Here is an 11,644-nt window from a genome sequence, read left to right on the forward strand (position 1 = left end):
TGGAGAATCACAACAAAACATGTCCCAGTTTTCATGCTACTACAGTAGTGTGCATAACACTGTTAGCTCAGCAAACAGACAAACGTAAAATACTGTATCCAGTACAGGTTACAATTACAGTAAATAACAAAAAAAGGACAATATTGTACAGAAAATACTACAGTAAACATACTATACATTATCTCGCCTAGTTGGATCTGGCCAGAGAATTTCATCAACATCACAAGCAACATCGTCATTAGCCAGACAACGCGGGAAGAACCGTCTTGAATGTCGAATCCATCCTTGCACAGCTGCGGCGTCGACTTGGTCACAGGCGTCCTCCATAGCCTGAATGAGGGGTACCTGAGCCTGGGGCTGGAGATCGTAAACCTTCCACCGCCATGCAGAGAAAAACTCTTCGATAGGGTTTAGAAACGGAGAGTATGGTGGAAGGTATAGTACTGTCAACTGTGGATGGTGTTGAAACCAGTTCTGGACCAAAGCAGAGCGGTGGAATGACACATTGTCCCAGATGACCGTGTATTGCATCTGGTGCATTTCATTTCCTGCTGTGACGATGTGGTGCAATCGGTCCAAAAATGTGAGAATATGAGGTGTGTTGTAAGGGCCCATTTTGGCATGACGGAGGACAACCCCATGCTGTGAAATGGCAGCACAAAGGGTGATGTTACCCCCGTTCCCGACCCTCAATCCTATGTTGAGAATAATACATGTAACTTACTGGACAATGTCACAGGAAGGGGTATCACAAGTGCTGATATGGTGCATACAATAAGCGACTGATTACTGTAACTGTAGACAGATCTTCTTTCACCTGTTTTCCTGTCGAAAAGTGACATTATGACAGATGCCACTGTATATCTGCTAAGATTTGGCTGAACTCTCAGTCCAGCCTCCCTCAGCGTCAATCCGTGGTTCACAACATGGTCCACTAGTTTTGCACAAATGTCATTTGATAAGTTTGGTCCTCTTCTTCTTTGTGCACGTTCTCCTCCTGCTTCAGGTCTTCCTCGACCTCTGCCTCTTCCTCTATCTCCTTCTCCTCCTCTGTGTACTCCTCCTCTCACCCTCACTCTTCTTCTGACTCCTTCCATTTTGGTTGAACCTACCTGCTGCATTTTAATAGTGCTTAAACCTGATTGGTGTGTCTACAATTTAGCAATCATGTGTTTGTGCAACTGATGGCTGTGTTTAACAGATTGGCTCATAGGTGTGGTAATTTGACAGTCAGTGCTTTGGAATTGCAAGGAAGTGACATCATGATATACTTCTGTGTCTGATGTATACAAGTGTGTTTAGTTTTTTGCAAATCACTGTGTGTAATGTTTTGCAAATAGTGTGAAGCTGACAATGTGCTTAGAGTTGTGCAAATCTAGCCTTGTGTTTTGCTCCTTGAGTGTAAGGTTTTGCTAATTGTGAGAAAAGTTAAATTTTAGTGTGTAAGCAATCGTAAAAAAACTGTAAGAAGGAAATACATTTCACGAATTCACAAGGCACACCTGTTAATTGAAATGCATTCCAGGTGACTACCTCATTGTTATGTATACTCCCTCTCTGGCGCTCGAGGTCACCAGGCTGCTCATTATTACGCACAGCTGTCACCATCGTTACGCGCACCAGCGCCTCAGACTCACCTGGACTCCATCACCTGCCTGATTACCTTCCCTATATATGTCACTCCCTTTGGTTCTTTCCCTAGGTGTTATTGTTTTTGTTTCAGTGTTTCATGTCTGTATGCTACTCATGTTTCTTGTTTTGTTCCTTGTGTTAGTTATTGTTAAAGTCACTCCCAGTACTTGCATCCTGACTCCCAGCGTACACGTTACACTCATAAAGCTGGATGAGAGAATGCCAGGAGTGTGGTGCAACGCTGTAATCAAGGCAAAGGGTGACTACTTTGTAGAATTTCTTTGTTTACAATAGTGCTAACTCAGATAATAGCATCGTTTGCTTTCGCCGAAAAGCCTATTTGAATTCTGACATGTTGGCTGGATTCACAACCAGTGCAGCTTTAATTTGGTATCTTTCATGTGTGATTTTATGAAAGTTAGATTTTTATAGTAATATATTTGAATTTGGTGCTCTGCATTTTTACTGTCTTTTGGCCAAGTGGGACGTTAGCGTCCCACATATCCCAGAGAAGTTAACAAACAGATCACCGACCATTTCGAATCCCACCGTACCTTCTCCACCATGCAATCGGGTTTCCGAGCTGGTCATGGGTGCACCTCAGCCACACTCAAGGTCCTAAACGATATCATAACCGCCATCGATAAAAGACAGTACTGTGCAGCCGTCTTCATCGACCTGGCCAAGGCTTTCGACTCTGTAAATCACCACATTCTTATCGGCATATACAACACATTTTATAAATGCCCCTCCCCTTCTCTAACTCTGTCACCATGTTCTACTTTAATAGCTCCTTTGTCTAGCAGGGTGCATCTATAATTATTATTCATGCCTGCAGTTAATCAACTCTAGCACAAAACAGGAAACATCAGTGGTATCGCAGCACCTAGCTTACTTCTCTTTCTCGGAGCTCAGTCTCGCCTGCTCTTCTGAGAATAGACAAAACAGGAAACTTCACACTTACACAGGATGCTCTATTCTAACAGACACATTCTTTTATGCATTCAATATTTCTCTAACCTACTGTGAATCACACTTACAAATGCTAAATGTTCTCTTCTATTATTCAACATTAACTCAGTAAATGAATAGTATTTACAAGTTCTCCGACAAAGACCTTCCCTTATGAACGTAGCATACCCACCACCCTGTCCAGTTGATCTATCAGATATGATTCAGCAATAAACAGAAATAATAACATCAAAATGTGTTCTAAGCCATGTTTCTTGAACACATACTGTATCACATCACATACTGTATCACATAAACTCCTGACCGTTAGCAATAAGGCTTCTGGCATTCCACTGAAGGATAACAAAAACCATGACTCTAATTATCAATTATCATCATATTGTGATGTTCCATCATTATTATTATTAGGAGTCAACATGCCAACAATCATGACGACAGTAACATCTGTTACTCCTAAAAACTATTTTGCTGCTTCCACAATGATCTTCAACTTGGCAGTTGTTCTTTCCACAAACGCAGTCATGTTGATAACCTTTCAAATGAAGGCTATGAAGTCAATCTGATTAAGTATTAAGGTGTTCTTTGAAACAACATCTCTGTGAGATCAAGATTTCTGAACAAGTCTTATATCCGTGTCTAGACAAACATAAGCAATTTTTCCTTCAGTAGGTCCACTTATTCCAGGAGTAACTCTATTATCTCCGTCATTATGCCTATTAGGTCCACCAATCTGCCTTGAGAGACATTATGGGTGATTTTATATCTTTGGGTCTCTCTGGCCTCTCTCTGCACGTGGCATCCACCAAATGCTGCACTGTGTTCCCCCCCACAATTACAACAGTTAACTTTGACATTGTTCACCCATTCACTATAATTATGTTCCCCTCCACAATAGCACATATTTTCTTTCCTTTGCACGGAGCCACTGCATGTCCCAATCTTCGGCATTTAAAATGGAAAGCCAGGATGCCCATCTGTATTTTCTTAGGTAAAACCTTCTCAAAATGTAATAACAGTGACAGTTTTTCCCACTTCTCTGCCCCTCTCTCTTACTGCACAGCCTTTTGGCTTCAACCACTATGCCCCCTCTACATTTTCTTTTACTATATAATCTATGAAACCCCCCCCCCCCCCCCCCCCAGCTTAGTCGAAGCTCCAGGGAAATGAGTTGTAATTTTCTTCCCATTGAGAGTTTTCATTTTCAGAATCTTACCTTGCTGAACATGGTCAGCACAGAATATGAACAGTCTTCAATTACCAATGAACCAGGCTAATGTGACTTCACCTATCACTTTCTTAACAGCATTGGTTAATCGAATAGGGTGTGGATCAGACCCCGTGGTCACATCAAACACGATTACAACTTTCCACTCCGACACATCGTTACTTTTGTTTTTCACTACCTTCACCCTCTTCATGTTCTCAACACTAGAAGTGCCACTGCTGTCAGCAGCGCTTATAGCAGTGCCATTCTTTTTCCTTTAACATTTCACCACAGACCATCCAGGTACATGACTTTCATCAACCCCACCCAAAACTGCCTACTACAATATAGAACGATGGATTATATTTTGCTTCCTAGTTTGAAGTCGAACCCTCGAATGCGTCTTCCCGCTTCCGTATCATGCGCCAACTTCAGTTCAATGTCTTCCTTCATGACAACTCTTAAAGTGACAGCGCAGGATGAAGTCTGTGCAGGATTACCCCACACCCTTATGCTTGTCGTCTCTGCGCTCCTCTGGGCTCAGTTGGGATTGTACCTTTTTAGAGAAGTAGTACCTATTCAATATGGGAATTGGGACAGAAGAGCTCATACACAAAACAGTCTCAAAAGAAGATATAAGACTGAATGATTGGGCAAAATTTCTGTCTAAATAGACTTACCCAAACGTAATAATTTTTCAGGAGATGGTCATAAATAATAACTGGTACTGTTTTAGAAAGATCTGGAACTCACCTTTCTTGCAAAAATAGTACATAGTACAAATATTGTGAAAATATGAATAATCATGTATTATTATTTTTCCTATTCAACAAAAGTGGGGCAATAGGTCTAAATATAGTAAAAATCTAATTATAAATGACTAACTATAATATTTCACCTTTCCTATAACTGTAAAATAAATATCATCATACTTTGTGACAGTACAATATTGCCATTATTTCATATAACTGATGACAGAATTTTATCCTGAATGTCCACTGAGAGGCGCAGAGACACCATTCAAATGTATGTACAGTCGTGGCCAAAAGTTTTGAGAATGACACAAATATTAATTTACACAAAGTTTGCTGCTTCAGTGTCTTCAGATATTTTTGTCAGATGTTACTATAGAATACTGAAGTATAATTACAAGCATTTCATAAGTGTCAAAGGCTTTTATTGACAATGACATGAAGTTGATGCAGAGAGTCAATATTTGCAGTGTTGGCCTTCTTTTTCAAGACCTCTGCAATCTGCCCTGGCATGCTGTCAATTAATTTCTGGGCCACATCCTGACTGATGGCAGCCCATTCTTCCATAATCAATGCTTGGAGTTTGTCAGAATTTGTGGGTTTTTGTTTGTCTACCCGCCTCTTGAGGATTGACAACAAGTTCTCAATGGGATTAAGGTCTGGGGAGTTTCCTGGCCATGGACCCAAAATATCTATGTTTTGTTCCCCGAGCCAGTTAGTTATCACTTTTGCCTTATGGCAAGGTGCTCCATCATGCTGGAGAAGGCATTGCTCATCACCAAACTGTTCCTGGATGGTTGGGAGAAGTTGCTCTCGGAGGATGTGTTGGTACCAGTCTTTATTCATGGCTGTGTTCTTAGGCAAAATTGTGAGTGAGCCCACTCTCTTGGCTGAGAAGCAACCCCACACATGAATGGTCTTAGGATGCTTTACTGTTGGCATGACACAGGGCTGATGGTAGCGCTCACCTTGTCTTCTCCGGACAAGATTTTTTCCGGATGCCCCAAACAATCGGAAATGGGATTCATCAGAGATAATTACTTTACCCCAGTCCTCAGCAGTCCAATCCCTATACCTTTTGCAGAATATTAGTCTGTCCCTGATGTTTTTCCTGGAGAGAAGTGGCTTCTTTGCTGCCCTTCTTGACACCAGGCCATCCTCCAAAAGTCTTCGCCTCACTGTGCGTGCAGATGCACTCACACCTGCCTGCTGCCATTCCTGAGCAAGCTCTGTACTGGTGGTGCACCAACCCTGCAGCTGAATCAACTTTAGGAGACGGTCCTGGTGCTTACTGGACTTTCTTGGGCACCCTGAAGCCTTCTTCACAACAATTGAACCGCTCTCCTTGAAGTTCTTGATGATCCGATAAATACTTGATTTAGGTGCAATCTTACTGGCAGCAATATCCTTGCCTGTGAAGCCCTTTTTGTGCAAAGCAATAATGATGGCATGTGTTTCCTTGCAGGAAACCACGGTTGACAGAGGAAGAACAATGATTCCAAGCACCACCCTCATTTTGAAGCTTCCAGTCTGTTATACGAACTCAATCAGCATGACAGAGTGATCTCCAGCCTTGTCCTCGTCAACACTCACACCTGTGTTAACGAACTAATCACTGACATGATGTCAGCTGGTCCTTTTGTGGCAGGGCTGAAATACAGTGGAAATGTTTTTTGGGAATTCAGTTTATTTGCATGCCAAAGAGGGACTTTGCAATTAATTGCAGTTCATCTGATCACTCTTCATAACATTCTGGAGTAAATGCAAATTGCCATCATACAAACTGAGGCAGCAGACTTTGTAAAAATTTATATTTGTGTCATTCTCAAAACTTTTGGCCACGACTGTAGAATAGTTACAACTTCAGCTTTAAGCACAACATTATTTTGTTTGTCTGTATCCAAGAAAAAGTTGTCTTGTTACAATATTGCACCATACTGGGGACTTAACATCTAAGAAGTGTTTTCTTGAATGTGAATTTACTGTTCACTTGGGAAATATCAGTTGGTAAGGATCTCCTTTCAGTGATGTCTCTGTATATAACTGTTGATTTTAGAAGATTGTTCCTTGGTCTGGTGGATACCAGATGACCCGAACTTGCCTGTCTGGTATGTTCATAATGTCTATTGCCGGGATACACAAATTGGTCTGAGAAATAAGGGGGTTTCTATATCTCTTAAACTGACACTATTCTATTCCCTGTGAGGACACGTTTCCAGTATTGCAGATTGAGATTAGGGATACAAAGGGATTTGATCATTTCTATCTCAACCAAAAACCTGGTTGTTGGGTTGTTTTTTTCACTTATCACTGGTTCAAAGGAAAAATAATACTGTCACTACCATACTTTCCCAGCAAGATGCATTCACAAATGAGCTGAAAATGTTAAACATTTTCACCAAAGAGGACAATGGAAGTAGACTTCAAAGATACACATTCATTTTATAAACCAATGTGTTATGATTTACAGGTTTCATCTGTATATTTTCACATTTATTTACACACACTCAAACCAGTACATGTATTTCTAATTGAAAACAATTTATACTGAAAAGAAATGTAAACATGCAACAATTACACAGATTTTACTGAGTTACAGTTCATATAAGGAAATCAGTCAATTTAAATAAATCCATTAGGCCCTAATCTATGGATTTCACATGACTGAATAGTCTTGAATTTGTATTTTAGAAATTGTGTTAAACATTGTGGCCTCGTGAGTGAGCGAACTGTGACCTCTGCCAAGAAACTAGCAAAGCTCTCCATTAGGTACTGTAGGCTACAACGTTATTACAGTTGCAACATAATTCAATTAGCAAAGCCAGTGATGTCGAAGTAGGCTGGCTGGAACTTCCCACATCCAACTAGTGACTGAGTGAACAACATCACACATAAAGTACACTCACCCCGAATTCAAGACTTGAAACAGGACACTTTCTCAGCTAGAACGGGAGCCTCTCCTCCTTTATAAAAATGAATAAGCAGGGAGAGGATCAAGACATGTCTTTTTTGCTTCTCTAGGGCATGTTGGTGGAGAGGAGAGAGCCAACAGCGAGGAGGAAAGGAGCGACAGAGCACTATGGAGAGGATAGGACCTGTTATTTTCTAACATTAGCCTAGGGAAAATACATGCCTGAGAAAGTACATGTTAAATCAATGAGCTGATCAAGATGAGATTGATAATGCAAGAAGACCGTGCAATTCATGGGATCTGTTGAAAGTAAGTGAGTATTCTGCATATATTTTCAGAGTCTTATGTGTCAAAGTGGTGGTAAAACATTATTTGTGTGCAATCAATTCAATTTAGAATGAAACCTCTTCAAATTATAAAAGCAAAAGGACATGGGGTGGAGAAAACCAAATAAAGCTGTCACTATGGGTAAGTTATTCAATAAGCATTGTACATTTGCAGTTCTGGAAAGTAATATATATATATACATACATAAAAAAGTAACAACAATTACAAATACATATATATGTATATATTACTTTCCACAACCGTAAATGTACAGTGCTTATTGAATATCTTACCCATAGTGACAGCTTTATTTGGATTTCTCTACCCCATGTCCTTTTGCTCATTTAATTTGAAGAGGTTTCATTCTAAATTAAATTGATTTCACATTTTGAGAACACATATAGGAAAGTACCGTCTGTATGCATGCGTAATCAGATGTTTGTAGCCTATCCGTTAGAACAACTCTCCCCACATAGTGGTTTAACTTCAGCTCATTAAATATGAAATATGCCTATAAACATTTTGTAGTTAGATGTTTAATCTAAAATAATCTGTGTGATGCTTTATTGGACAGTGCATTGTTTGTAATGAATACTTTTTTTCATTTCAGGGTGAGAATGAGATCAAATCAAATTAAATGTTTTTGGTCACGTACACATGGTTAGCAGATGTTATTGCGAGTGTAGCGAAACGCTTATACTTCTAGATCCAACAGTGCAGCAATATCTAACAGGTAATATCTAACAATTCCACGACAAAACCGAATATCTAACAAATTCCCACACTCTAGTAAAGGAATGGAATGAGAATAAATAATTATACAATATATGGATGAGCAGTGACAGAGCGGCTAAGATGCAATAGATAGTAAAGAATAGATAGTGAAGGATACAGTATATACAAATGAGATGAGTAATATGGATTTTTTTTTAAAGTGGCTTTATTAAAGTGACTAGTGTTCCATTTATTAAAGTGGCCAATAATATCAAGTCTGTAGGTAGGCAGCCGCCGCTCTGTGCTAGTGGTAGCTGTTTAACAATCTGATGGCCTTGAGATAGAAGTTTTTTTTCAATCTCCCTGGTCCAGCTCTGATGCATCTGCACTGACCTCACATTCTGGATGGAAGCGTGGTGAACAGGTAGTGGCTCGGGTGGTTATTGTCTTTGATGATATTTTTTGCCTTCCTGTGACATTGGGTGCTGTAGGTGTCCTGGAGGGCAGGTAGTTTCTCCCCGGTGATGTGTTGTGCAGACCGCACCACCCTCTGGAGAGCTATGCGGTTGTGGGTGGTGCAGTTGCCGTACCAGGCGGTGATACAGCCCGACAGGATGCTCTCAATTGTGGACCTGTAAAAGTTAGTGAGGGTTTTCGGTGATAAGCCACATTTTTTCATCCTCTTGAGGTTGAAAAAGGTGCTGTTGCTCTTTCTTCACCACACTGTCTGTGTGTGTGGACCATTTCAGTTTGTCGGTGATATGTACACCGAGGAACTTAAAACGTTCCACCTTCTCCACTGCTGTCCCTTCTGATGTGGATAGGTGGGTGCTCCCTTTGCTGTTTCCTGAAGTCCACAATCATCTCTTTTATTTTCCTGACACCACACTCCGAGGGCCCTCACTTCCTCCCTGTAGGCTGTCTCGTCGTTGTTGGTAATCAAGCCTACCACTGTAGTGTTGTCTGCAAACTTGTTGATTGAGTTGGAGGCGTACATGGCCACGCAGTCGTGGGTGAACAGGGAGTACAGGAGGGGGCTGAGCATGCACCCTTGTGGGGCCCCATTGTTGAGGATCAGCGGAGTGGAGATGTTGTTTCCTACCTTCACCTCCTGGGGGTGGCCCGTCAGGAAGTCTAGGACCCAGTTGCACAGGGCGGGGTCGGGACCCAACGTCTCAAGCTTATTGATGAGTTTGGCGGGTACTATGGTGTTGAATGCTGAGCTGTAGTCAATGAACAGCATTCTTACATAGATATTCCTCTTGTTCAGATGGGATAGGGCAGTGTGCAGGATGATGTTGATTGCATTGTCTCTGGACCTATTGGGGTGGTAAGCAAATTGGAGTGGGTCTAGGGTTACAGGTCGGGTGGAGGTGATATGATCCTTGACTAGTCTCTCAAAGCACTTCATGATGAAAGAAGTATGTGCTGTGGGGCAATAGTAATTTAGTTCAGTTACCTTAGCTTTCTTGGGAACAGGAAAAATACTTGCCATCTAGAAGCATGTGGGGACAGCAGACTGGGATAGGGATTGATTGAATATGTCTGTAAACACACCAGACAGCTGGTCTGTGCATGCTCTGAGGACGCTGCTAGGGATGCCGCCTGGGCCGGCAGCCTTGCGAGGGTTAAGATAACACGTTTAAATGTTTTACTCAAGTCGGCCACGGAGAAGGAGAGTCCACAGTCTTTGGTAGCGGACCGTGTCGGTAGCACTGTATTGTCCTCAAAGTGCACAAATAAGTTGTTTCATTTGTCTGGGAGTATTGTATGTTTTCTGCACTTGAATATTTGACATAACCTAACAGTCTGTTCATGGACTGCTAAAAAGCCATCAGTCTGCTAAATAGTTAAGTAAATGGTTACCTGGACTATCTGCACAAGCAAAACCTTAGAGGAAAACCTGGTTCAATTTGCTTTCCACCAGATACTGGGAGATTAATTGATCTTTCAGCAGGACAATAACCTAAAACACAAGGCCAAATCTACACTCGAGTTGCTTACCAAGAAGACAGTGAATGTTCCTGAGTGGTCGAGTTACAGTTTTGATTTAAATCTGCTTGAAAATCTATGACAAGACCTGAAAATGGTTGTCTAGCAATGATCATAAACCAATTTGACAGAGCTTGAAGAACTTTAAAAAGAATAATGGGCAAATGTTGCACAATCCAGGTGTGGAAAGCTCTTAGAGACTTACGCAAAAATACTCACTGCTGTAATCACTGTAAAAGGTAATTCTAACATGTATCGACTCAGGATGTTGAACACTTACAGTATCTAATCAAAATGTATTTGTGTTTTATTTAAATATATACAATGTTTACATTTTTCTCCCAATTTGACATTACAGAGAATTTTGTGTAGATCGTTGACATTTGTGTAGATCAATTTTATTCCCACTTCGTAACACAACAAAATGTTGAAAATTTCAGAGGGTGTGAACACTTTCTGAAGGCACTGTATCTACCTCAATTACCTTGTACCCCTGCACATTGATCTGTTACTAGTACTGCCTGTATATAGCTCCATTCTTATGAATTTTATTTTGTGTTACTCTTTATAAATGTGTATGTTTTACCTCTGCATCTTTGTGAAGGGATCTTCAGCATGCATTTAACGGTAAAGTCTACACCCGTTGTATTCGGCAGGTGACAAATCAAATTTGATTTGATGGAATATTCCACCTCACAATTAGTTATCTCAGTTTGAATTACATTACTGATTAGCCTATGTGTGTGCACAATTGATTCTATAAATTGTATTAATTGATTGATTGTGCTCACACACACACACACACACACACACACACACACACACACACACACACACACACACACACACACACACACACACACACACACACACACACACACACACACACACACACACACACACACACACACAATTCCTTCCCTATCTCTCTATCTGTCACCCTCTACCTGTAACTTGTACCCCCACTTTTTTTCTGAGTGTTTCATAACACTCTATTGTGCGTTGGATGGTGTCCAGGTTACTACAACCAGCTCATATTCCACAATATTATTCTAACCCTGAGAATAAATTGGCTAATTCTCTTTCATCTTTGTCATGGTTATTCTTTCCTCTGGCCACAAATCACTATTTTTAATGCAC

This window comes from Salvelinus fontinalis, chromosome 1 (assembly GCF_029448725.1).
Source record: "Salvelinus fontinalis isolate EN_2023a chromosome 1, ASM2944872v1, whole genome shotgun sequence".
Classification (NCBI taxonomy): domain Eukaryota; kingdom Metazoa; phylum Chordata; class Actinopteri; order Salmoniformes; family Salmonidae; genus Salvelinus; species Salvelinus fontinalis.